The sequence below is a fragment of the Arachis stenosperma genome, chromosome 5 (assembly GCF_014773155.1).
Source record: "Arachis stenosperma cultivar V10309 chromosome 5, arast.V10309.gnm1.PFL2, whole genome shotgun sequence".
Taxonomy (NCBI): domain Eukaryota; kingdom Viridiplantae; phylum Streptophyta; class Magnoliopsida; order Fabales; family Fabaceae; genus Arachis; species Arachis stenosperma.
Window position 1 is genome coordinate 91,348,425 of NC_080381.1, and position 12,504 is coordinate 91,360,928.

Below are 12,504 nucleotides of genomic sequence, written 5' to 3' on the forward strand. Positions count from 1 at the left end.
ATAAGTAAGCTAGTTTAAGTTTGTGCTTGTGTGTTCACTTTCACTTAACTAAGAGCATGTTATGTCCCCTGCATCTTTAATTCAATAAAAGAAGTGTTTGAATGTGGCATGAGATAGTTCTCTGTTAGAAAGAAGTAGAATAATAGTAAGTGGTGGTATGTGTGTGATTGTATAAAAACTCATCTTTAGTGAATAAAGGGCTAGGATGTCTTTTTCTAAGTATAGAGTGACTTACTGTCTATGAATCTCAATAAAGAAAATCCTTGGTTCAAAAGAAAAATAAAAAGAAAGAAAGAAAAGAGATAGCCAAAAGATGGCAGAATCAAAGAAAACAAAAAAAAAAAAAGAAACAAAGCTGGACACCAATAGCTTGAACCTTAAAAATATATGCCTGTGGTGTCTATGTATTAGGATCTGCTTGGATTACTAAGCTCTTTGGAGTGCTTCAACACTCGGTGACTTGGATTAACTAATCCGGGATCATCAGCTGAAAATCCACTATCAAGAGCAACCTAACTACAAGGCATTTAGTAACCAAAAAGGTGCTGGGCATCAATGTTTAAAGGGAAAGGTGAGCCAAGTGTCCATGGTGAATAATGTGTCAAGTATAAAGAAAAGAAAATGAACTTGCTACACATGACACTCAAATAAAGCTTTGAACAAAGTAATAGCCAAGGATAAAGGAATAATGAGAGGTCATAGCAGTATGATACTTGAAGCTTGAAGGAGACTTTCTAAAGCCTAAGAATCAATAAGAAGTGAGTATGTGCATATCAACATAAAATCCCATGAACTATCAATAACATTCTGCTAGCATGAACATCTTTTTCCAATTCATTCTTTCTTCCTAATAATTCATTTCTTTCTTGGGGACAAGCAAGCTTTAAGTTTGGTGTTGTGATGACAAGTCATCTTAGCCTAGTTTTACTAGTCTTTTTCTTCTGTTTTCACTTGAATTATGCACTTTCTTAAGCTACAAGCAAGCCAATTGAGGTAGATTTTCATGCTTCCTTTGATTGAATCAACCATAGATAAATTAATGCAATTTCATGAGGTTTGATGCCATAATTGGTGCATATTAGGATAGAATGATCATCTCATGATTTCAAGCATAGCTTTGATGTGTTTGGTTGATTTATGATAGGTGAAGAAAGCTTGGAAAAGGATTGAAGTGAGAAGGAATGGCTAGAAGCTAAGAGAAGACAATGAAACAAGTGAAATTGAACCAGGAAGAATGAAGTTGGAGTTGGAGTTAGCCCTCAAACGTTGGCACAAACTTTTGGACTTGAAGTTAGCCTCAACGTTAGCCCCCTAACTTGGAGGCTAACGTTGGAAGTTGAAAATCACTCCCAGGGCTAGCCAACGTTAGCGCCAACGTTAGCCCCCTAACTTGGAGGCTAACGTTGGCATGAAGATTTGCTTCCCAGGGTGCCAACGTTTGCGCCAACGTTAGCCCCCTAACTTGGAGGCTAACGTTGGCATGAGAACTCTCCCCCAGGGTGTGCCAACGTTTGCGCCAACGTTAGCCCCCTAACTTGGAGGCTAACGTTGGCGCCACTCCAACACAAAGCAAGGCCAACGTTAGGGTCAAAGTTAGCCCCCTAACGTTGGCTCCAACGTGAAGTGCAGCAGAATGTGTTTGCTGCTAGAAAAAGTTGGCCTCAAAGTTAGCCCCCTAACTTTGAGGCTAACTTTAAATCCAACTTTGCAAAACTCAAATCCGGTTCAATTGATTCACTTGGGTTCCTCTCCAAACTTCAAGAGCAATCAACCAAGGCCTCTTTCAACCCAATTCCACCAAGAGCAAAGGCCCAATTCAAGGCTTGAAGATCAATTGAAGAAAGTGTATAAATAGGCTAGAATTCAATTCATTCAGGGAGCTTCCCTTTTTAGAGTTTTTAGAGAGTTTTCTTTTCTGTTTTGGGAAGCCTGAGTGATCTTTATTTTCTGAGTTTAATTGCTTTCAATTTCAATTACACTTGTCTTGGATCTTGGGTTGGAGAATTGAAGGAATTCTGTTTCAATCTCACCTTGGATCTTGTTTACTTTCACTGCAAATTGAATTTCCATTTCTGCTACTTGCTTTCTCATCTAATTCTCTTGCAATTTACATTCTCCTTGTTATTATTCTTGTTGGATCTAGGAAGGCATTGAGATCTAGACTTGGTTTTCTAGTCTCTGGGTCCTGAGATCACATTTTACTATTTCAATTTTCTGCACCTGCTTTATTTGTTTAAGTTGCTTGTCTGTTTGAATTCAATCGAATCCCAATTCCCATTTACCCCTCTGTCTAATGCAATTTAATTTCTCTTGGTTTAATTCCTGCAAATCTAAGTCCCAATCCCCTTTACATTTCAAGCCATTTACATTTCTTGTCATTTAAGATTCTTGCAATTTACATTTCTTGCAATCTAAGTTTCTGCCATTTAATTTCTTGTTCTTTGAGATTCAGCACTTTAATTCTTGTTCTCTTTACTTTCAATGCAATTTAAATTCTGCAACTCAATCAACCAAATCTTGATTCGCTTGACTAACTCAACCACTAAACTAAAATTGCTCAATCCTTCAATCCCTGTGGGATCGACCTCACTCCCGTGAGTTTTTATTACTTGATGCGACCCGGTGCACTTGCCGGTTAGATTGGTGTTGTTTTGGGAGAGATTCTTGTCTCCACCAAAATAATTCCCATCAGAAGATACCTCAAGAATTCTCTAAGCAACAAGTGAAGAAGCTAATCAATGAAGCAAGGAAGTTCTTGTGGGATGAACCTTTTCTGTTCAAGAGATGTTCTGATGGAGTGATTAGGAGATGTGTCCCTGAGAGTGAAATAAGAGATATATTGTGGCATTGCCATGGCTCAACTTATGGTGGACATTTTGGTCCAGAAAGAACAGCTGCAAAGATACTACAAAGTGGTTTCTATTGGCCAACTATTTTCAAAGATGCCAGAGAGTTTGTTCACCAATGTAATGAATGCCAGAGAGTAGGAGGATTGACAAGAAAGAATGAGATGCCACAAAATTTCATTTTGGAATTAGAATTATTTGATCTATGGGGCATTGATTTCATGGGACCCTTTCCCCCTTCCTATTCTGTCAAATATATCTTGGTAGCAGTGGAGTATGTCTCAAAATGGGTAGAAGCCATAGCCACAACTACCTGTGATGCGCAAATTGTCCTTCAATTCCTCAAGAAGCACATTTTCACTAGATATAGAGTGCCCAAGGGTCTTATTAGTGATGGTGGTGGTCATTTTTGTAACAAACAAATGGAGAAACTTCTTCATAAATATGGACTTATTCATAAAGTAGCCACACCATACCACCCTCAGACTAATGGGTAGGCTGAATTAGCAAACAGAGAATTGAAGAAAATCCTAGAGAAGACAGTAGGAAGCACAAGAAAGGATTGGGCTAGGAAGTTGGAAGATGCACTCTGGGCATATAGGACAGCTTTCAAAACTCCTATTGGGAAGTCCCCCTTTCAGCTATTATATGGCAAATCTTGTCACCTCCCTGTAGAGCTTGAACACAAAGCTTTTTGGGCCACTAAACTCCTAAACCTTGACTCTGAAGCAGCAGGGGAGAAAAGATTGTTACAGCTAAATGAGCTAGATGAATTTAGGTTAGAAGCCTATGAAAATGCCAAGATATACAAGGAAAGAGCCAAGAGGTGGCATGACAGGAGGATCTTAAAGAAAGAATTCAAACCGGGGCAACAAGTACTCTTGTACAACTCACGACTCAAGATGTTCCCTGGCAAGCTTAAATCTAAGTGGACTGGTCCATATTTGGTAACTAAGGTTTTTCCTTATGGAAGCATTGAATTGTTAGACGAAGCAACAAAGAATCAATTCATAGCAAATGGTCATAGAGCAAAGCTGTACTTAGGAGGACAATGGGACAAGGAAAAAAGGGTCCAGAGCCTACTGCCTTCTTGAAGCAAAAAAATGGAGGATGTCAAGCTATTGACAATAAAGAAGCGCTTGTTGGGAGGCAACCCAACCTGAGGTAGTTTTCTTTTCATAGCTTTTTCAATAAAATGTTGAATAATTAGTATGTATTGCAAGAAGCTAAGTTTGGTGTTACACACCAAAATAATTTAAGAGAGAATGAAGGATTCTAAGTTTGGTGTTCCACCAAAATCTCATTTAAAAGCACATTCTCACCTCTTGCATAATGCTAGCTCCAAGCAATCAAACAAATTATCCAACTATTTAACTGCTTTCTAGTTTTAATTCCATAACCTTTAGCAAGGACACAAGGTTTCACATATGGTTAAGTTGATGCATGAAAAATAGTGGCAAGGAACTAAGTTTGGTGTTCACACACCAAAGTAAGTTCAAAAAGCCATAATCATTTTTAGACTAACCAATTGCACAAAGGCTTGAGAAGCAAGCAACCTTTGAGAACTATGCAGGACATTAGCCAACCATTGAAGATATTGTGCATCTCAACTCGAAGAGAACACAACAAAAGGAAGAATCAAAGGGCTGCAACTTCAAAGGTTGTATCTAAACTTAATCCTTGCTGCTGTGAATTGTTTTGAATCTAGGAACCATTATATATCCTGCTAAAGTGTTTATCTAGTTGCAAGTGAAGTTGTTTGATTAAGTATGCTGATCTGCATAATGCTTGTCATTCATCACTTAGCTAAATTTTGTTTTGTTTCCCATATACTTGAATAAAAGAGAATTGTTTAAATTAAAAAGTAAATATCCAATGTTGCATAAGTTAGAATGGAAGTTAATGGTGGTATATATGTCTGATTAAATGCATAACTCATGAAATAATTGCAGCATAATGTCATTTTCATTGAAGTGTGAGCTAGCTTGCTGTCATAAAGGTTCCTATCAGTAAAGAAAAAAATCCCTTGAGAACAAAAATAAAACAGAAAAAAAAGGAAAAAGAAAAAGCCAATGTGGCAAGAAAAACAAAGAATAAAGGCTGGACACCAATAGCTTGGACCCTAGGACACATGCCTGTGGTGTTCTTGTACTAGGATATGCTTGGACAAGTAAATTCTAAGGGGTATTTCAAAACCTGGCCACTTAGATCAACTGATTTGGGATGGCCAATTGAAAGTCCACAATAAAGAGCAACCTAGATACAGAACATTTAGTTATCCAAAGAGATACTGGGCATCAATGATCCTAGGAGGAAATAGTGAGCCATGTGTCTGTGGTGGAGAAATGTTGAGTAAAAATAAAGCCAAAGGCTACTACAACATTTGACACCAAGACTTCAAAGAGTAATAAGCTTGTTAAGCAAAATGAGAAAAGAAAAGTTAGCAAGGGAGCAAGTAAGGAGTAAACCTTATAATAGCAAGTTTAGTAAGCCTTTGAGGAAAAGTGTATTTTATGTAATAGCAAATAATAACTGAGTTATCATTGTCTGCATAAAAACTCCATGAATCAAGTTCTGCTATATGCCTAATAAGGATATGTTTGCTCTTCTTGTTCATTTCATTTTCTCTTAGTTTTGATGCTTGCTTGGGGACAAGCAACATTTAAGTTTGGTGTTGTGATGACAAGTCATCATATACCCATTTTCAAGCTAATTTCACTTGTTTCACTAGTCTTTATGCACTTTCTTGCATCCTAAGTAAGTAATTTGGAATGAAAATGCATAACTTCTTTAAATCAAACAACCACCATTTAGTTGATGCTAAATCATGAGGTTTGGGCTAAAATTAATTGATTTTTAATGATTTATAAACCTTGTGAATTTAGTGATACTTTGATTGGTTATTTTGATTTCTCGTAGGTGAAGAAAAGAAGAAAAGAAGAAAAACGTGGCTTAAGAAATGTGGCCAAAGGAAGAAAATGGTGTGGTGAAAGAAGGAGAAGTGTGGCGCAACATTGAAGGAAGAAGCAACACTGCTCTCCACAAGAGCACACTGCCCTCCAAGAGAGCAGCATAATGGACCATGCTTCCAAAACATCACTGCCCTGCCCTCCATAAAAGCAGAGCACAATTCTATGCCAAGGACCAAAGGAAGCAAAAACTCTGCCCTGCCCTCCTCAAGAGCAATATCGGGCTCCATGCAAGAAAAATTCAAAGGAAATTGTCTCCAAGTGCCACCCATGGGTTTCAAACCCAAGAACAAGAAGGGAAGAAGTAGCGCTCAAATACAAGGAAAACAAGCAAAAATTGGTTTGTTTTCAATCTCCAAGAATCGAACACAGCACCTTGGGAAAGCAAGGAACTAGGCATTACTTTAGTGCTAAGAAAACCAAGGAAAAAGGGGCAGCATGTGCCTCCACCAAATTTTGAACTTGGGACCTCACCCATTGGAAACATTGCCCTGCCCTCCACAAGGGCAGGGCAGTATTTCTTGGTGCATGGCCAGCACACAAATTGGCACGGGCATGAGCACTTGGCGTGCAACATGGACGCACGGGCAGCAAGGCAAGGCGCACCATGGCAACACTGCCCTGCCCTCCACAAGGGCAGGGCAGCATCTTGATGCTACACACACAGCACAAGCACGCACGAGGCTTCAGCACACAATTTCCCTGCTCTGCCCTCCACAAGGGCAGGGCAGCCTCCTAGAAGCTAAATTCTTCATGGGCTGAAAATTGGATTAAAAATCCAATTTAATTCATTTCTTCACCAAATCAAAAGCCCATCCAAATTCCAAAATCCAAGAATAGAAAGTGTATAAATAGGAGATAGTTTGATGTAATTAGAACCTTTTTTTGATTTTTGAATTTTCACATCTTTAGACTTCATTTTCTTTGAGAGCTTGGAACTGAGATCTTAGAGAATTGGGAAGGAGAATTGATCTCTCTTCTTCCTTGTTTTTGCTTGAGCACTTTTTACTTTTCTTGTTTGAGTCTTGGGTGTGAAGAATTGAGGAACTTCTGTCTCAATCTCCATTCAAGATCTCTTTAATTTCCCTTCTGCATAATTGAGTTCAATTCCACTTCCTCTACTGTTGCAACCTTTAATTTCTCTTTAATTGCTTTGTGAACTTGGATCTGGGAAGGTAATTGAGATCTAGACTCTGCTATCTAGTCTCTGGAGTCTTGAGATCCAATTTTCCTTTTGGTTCTTCTGTTGAACTACTGCTGAAATCAAATTTCCATTTCTGTTTGAGATCTAGATAATTTCAATTCTTCTCTTGCTTTGTTAATTGCTGCAATTTAATTTCCCTTGCTTAATTTCTGAATTCCCAATCCTCAAATCCCTTTTCCATTCAAGCAATTTATATTTCTTGCACTTTAAGTTACCGCAATTTACATTTCTTGTCCTTTAAGATTCAGCACCTTTACTTTTAATTCTCTTTAATTTCTGCAATTCATCCCTATCCCTTTACATTTCCTGCTATTTACTTACTGTTGGATACAAAATCACTCAACCGATACTTGATTCGCTTGACTAAATCAACCACTGAACTAAAATTGCTCAATCCTTCAATCCCTGTGGGTTCGACCTCACTCCCGTGAGTTTTATTACTTGATGCGACCCGGTACACTTACCGGTGAGTTTTGTGTTGGATCGTTTTCCACACATCAATGAGCTTGCCTAGATGAATTTCTATGGTAATTGGCTTCCTCCCAGTTAACTCCTTCCTCTGTGTCCAACTTTCCTTGAGGTGATGGTTGAGTATCGATGGCTGCAGCCTGATTCTTCTCTATTTGCTTGGTCAAATCAGCTAGTTGCTTGGTGATCATCTTATTTTGGGCCAGGATTGCATCCATGTGGTTTAATTCCATAACTCCTCTATTGTTGCTTATGTCTGAGGCATAGAAATATTCATTGTCAGTCACTGTTTCTATGATATCTATAGCCTCTTCAATAGTCTTCTTCTTATTGAGGAAACCTCCAAATGAATGATTTATAGCTTTTTTTGATTCATATGACAGCCCTTCATAAAAAATATGCAGTTGTACCCCCTCATTGAACATATCTGGGGGGCATTTCCTTGTCAAATCCTTGAATCTTTCCCAGGCTTCGTAGAGGGTTTCACCATCTTGCTGTCTGAATGTCTGCACCTCAGTCCTCATCCTATTCACTCTTTGGGGAGGGTAGAACCTTGCTAAGAATCTATTCACCACATCTTCCCAGGATGTCAAGCTTTCTTTGGAAAATGATTCTAGCCATTTGTATGCTTTATCTATCAGAGAAAATGGAAATAGTAGCAATCTATAGGTGTCAGGATGAACACCATTAGATTTAACTGTATCACAGATCCTTAGGAATGTAGTGAGATACTGATTAGGGTCTTCTTGGACACTTCCTCCGAAAGAACAATTTTTTTAGACGAGGGTGATGAATTGAGGCTTCAATTCGAAGTTATTAACATGGATGGTTGGCTTTTGAATGCTGCTCCAACAATTCCCATGATTGGGATTAATGTAGGAGCATAACACTCTCCTCTCTTGTCCAGTAGGGTTGGCTGCACCTCCTCTGGCATGATTGTTCACCTCTCCTTCATGATGGTTTTCCATATCATCCTCTGTGTTTATGTCTAAGTCTTCCTCCTCTCATCTGCACCAATAGCCTTCTTTCCTCTTGATTCCCTTCTTAATCTAAGGAAGGTCCTCTCCGATTCACTATCAAAAGAGGTTGAGGTTTCCCTTTTTCTACCTGTCATACAATGAACAAGTACAGGAAACAACAAGTGCATAATCCACTAAAATAAAGTATAGTTAGCTTGGTTAGAGCAATTTATCCAAAGGTTAGTAGGTTTGCTTGCTGGAAAGTAAGGAAATATAAAGAGAAACAGCAAAAATTGCAGAAAGTAAAATTAAACAGCTGAAATTGAAATTCATCTAACAAAAGAAAAGAGAAATGCTCAATCTAGTTATCCTCCAATTTAGTAATTGCCAATACAAAACCAATCCCCGACAACGGCACCATAAACTTGATATCATAAAAACTGTCTCTCAACAATTTTCTACCGGCAAGTGCACCGGATTGTCGTCAAGTAAAAACTCACTGTAGAGTGAGGTCGAATCCCACAAGCATTGGTTGGTTGATCAATGTTAATTGGAGAATCGTTCTTGTTGAACTAAAATCGATTTGAAATTGGGATCGTAGAAAGTAAAATTGACGGGAAACTTAAAGAGCAAGAAATTAAATAGCTGAAATTAAATTGTAAGAATATAAGTGCAGAAACTTAAATTGCAATAAATTAAATGGGAATGGGGAAATTGAGCATCAAATTAAAAACAGAATGTAAAAGAATGGGTAGATCATGATGGAAAAGCTCATTGGGTCAAGAGATGTTATAATTCTCCGGATCAAATTCATTTTCATCTCTTCCTCAATCAATGCATTCATTGATCTCCATGTCAATCTTAGGTAATCAGATCCCAATTCCTTGGCAATCTAATCTCTCTAAGCAAGAACAATTGCCCAATTCATTGATTTAAGTGCTCATGGGAAGAGATGAAGTGCGGTCACTGATTATACCACACATATTCATAGATCAAAGTGTTGGTAGGATTACATGTCACGATATCCATCCAAACCCCAATCTAATCCAATGTGAGAAAGCATTTCTAGCATGATCTCCTTATTCCTATTTCAAGGTTCAGAGGAGACCCAATTATGAATAGCTTCTTTTCCAAGACAACTACCCAATTGGATGAATAACGAAAGCTTTCTAGCCAGATCAAGAGAAAAGAACGAAGAAGAAATATGAAAACTAATATTGATCCAATGAATTACACAGAGCTCCCTAACCCAATGAAAGGGGTTTAGTTGTTCATAGCTATAAAAATGGAAAATGGAAATGAAAAGTACATTGCAGAATTAAAAAGTTGCAGAGAAAGGAAAATTGGGCAGAGTTTCAGCATCAGTCTGTAAGCCCCCCCACTGACTTAAACTCTAAGCTATTTATACACTTTCTTCCATTGATCTTCAGTCTCTGAATTGGGCTTTTGGCCTTAATTCAAATAGGTTGAAGTTGCTCCAATGTTGTTGAGAAGAGATATGCTTGATTTGCAGAGTTCTAATGTCCACGTTGGAGTCCACGTTTGAAGGCAAACGTTGAGTCAAACATCCTTTAGAAAAAATGGATTTTGGGCATTTTGAGCAATGTTTGACTCAACGTTGGAGTGCCAACGTTTTCTTGTCCACGCATACGCGTGACATACGTGTGCGCGTGGATGATACAAATTACCACTTTGCGCGTCTGCGCTGCCTATTCGTGCGCGGGTCTGGGACTAGAATTTTCATCCACGCGAGTGCGTCTTCTACACACGTGCGTGGATGCGAATTCCTCAATTCCAATTTTGAAACGTTTTCACACACGTTGGCCTCAGCGTTGGACCAACAACGCTCCCTCCAACGTTGATTCATCCACGCGTGCGCCTCATTCACATATGCGCGTGGATTGACAAAACTCACGCTCACGCGGACGCATAGCATATGCGTGCGCGTCGATGCGCTTTTTCAAAATCAAGATCTTAGAACTCAGATTGTGCACGTTGGCATCAACATTGGACTGGCAACGTTCCCTCCAACGTTGGCTTATCCACGCGTTCGCATCACCTACGCATGCGCGTGATTGGCAAAAATTCACAATTTACACGTACGCGTCGCCACAATTTTAGCATTTTCCAGAAAGCGCATTGTATCAACTAGCGTTGGAGGTAACGTTGGCTCACCAACGCTCCCTCCAATGTGTATATCAAAATTTTGCAGCAGATTCCCTTGTTTCCTTCCTCTCAACGTTTGAGGCAACATTGGTAGTCCAACTTTGGCCACGAACATTGCTTCCTCTTCATCTTTCAATGGCTATTTCTTCAACTTCTTTTCATGTATTTCTTCACCTGTCATTAACCAATATATGCATCAAAGCCTTGACAAAGTCATGAGAAATTGCATCATTCTTAGCACACAAGTAATTATGGCCAAAATCTCATGAAAATGCATCAAATTAACCATGCTTGAATGATTCAAGGTGTACATGAACTTTTAACCCAAATGATTGCTTAAAGCTCAAGAAAGTGCATAAAACCTAATGAAATCAAAAGAAAAAGGCTAGTCAAACTAGCCTAAGATGCCTTGGCATTGATGACCAGAATTCACTCATCATATAAAATCATGAATCTGTTCTTTTGGCAAGTGCCCAAAAGTATCGTCAAGTAATAACCCACAGTGGAGTGGGATCGTATCCACAGAGATTGATAGATTTGAGCAATTTTAATTAATGGGTAAATTTGTTAAACTGAGTAATATAGAGTGTGATTGCAGAATTGTAAATAAGTAGGAATGTAAATAACTCAAAAGTAAAGAGAGGCAGTAAAGTGCAGAAAAGGAAATGGCAGGAATGTAAAGTGCAGAAACATAAATGACTTAATTGTAAATGGGAATGGGGATTAACAGAATGTAAAGAAAGCTATAGAGATTGTGGAAGATAAGAATGTTGTTCTCTTTGGATTAATTCCAGCTCATCTCATCTTTAATCATGCAACTCATTGACCTCTTGGCAATCGTGAATGATTGAGCCCCAATCCCTTGGTGACTTGATGAACGGATTTTTGATGGTTTAGAAATTTACAAATGAATTCTCGTTGCATGTATAGTTTCTAAACATACACTAATCCTTTCATACAAAAATTTGTTTGTCACAAGTACAAACCCCTAAGATCTATAACCGAAGTATTCAAACCTCGGGTCGTTCTCCCTAGGAATTATAATATAGTGTCTTGTTATTGGTTATGAGGTATATTTTGGGGTTTTGATAAGAGGCATGAAAGATAAATGACAAGGAAGTAATCTAATAGTTAAAAAGGTCTTGGGAAGGTTTGGTGGTCAAGGATCTCCATCCTAATCACTAACCACAATTATGATAATTGCAAGGATCAATCCACTAAGTCATCCTCTAACTAGTAGCAAAGGAAAGTCAAATGAGCTATATCAATCCTAATCCATAAGTCCTAACTCTCCACCAATTCAATTAATGAGAACTAGAGTCAATGGATCCCAATCATTAATTACTTGGACATTAGTAACTCAAGAGTTCCTAAGTTACCTTTCCAAGCCAAGAACATAAAATTCTACTCTAAAATCCAACCAAGCATTTTAGCAAATACTTGGAAGGCACAAAAGATAAACAACATGAATTGCAAGAATTAAAGAGAACTACAACTACAAAAGCAAAAGATCAACAATAGGAAATCAAAACAATTATGAAACAACAAAGAACTTACTAATTGCATTGAAGAAGAAATGTAGATCTACAAAAGAATTTATAAACTACAACTAACAATACAAAGTAATTACAAGAGAAGAGGAATTCTACGACTACAAGAGAACAATTGAGGATGAAAGAAGAAAATTAAGAGAGAAGAAGAAGAAGTAGATCTAGATCTAAACCTAGTCCTAACCCTAGAGAGAAGTGAGAGCTTCTCTCTAAAACTAACTTTCCCTCCAAAACTAAGCTAAACTAAACTAATGGTAACTAGGTGTCTCATCCCTCTTCAATCCTTGGCTTAAATAGCATCATAAATGAGTTGGATTGGGCCCACAAGGCTTTTAAAATTGC

At 38.2% G+C, this 12,504-nt stretch overlaps 1 non-coding gene across 1 annotated transcript; it reads left to right on the top strand.

Annotated features, from left to right (window-relative positions):
• The first annotated feature begins 7,907 nt into the window (after nucleotides 1-7,907).
• LOC130984202 (small nucleolar RNA R71) lies at nucleotides 7,908-8,014 on the top strand. The gene has a single exon (XR_009088151.1). It is a non-coding gene; the product is annotated as a small nucleolar RNA R71 (small nucleolar RNA).
• The last annotated feature ends 4,490 nt before the right edge of the window (nucleotides 8,015-12,504 follow it).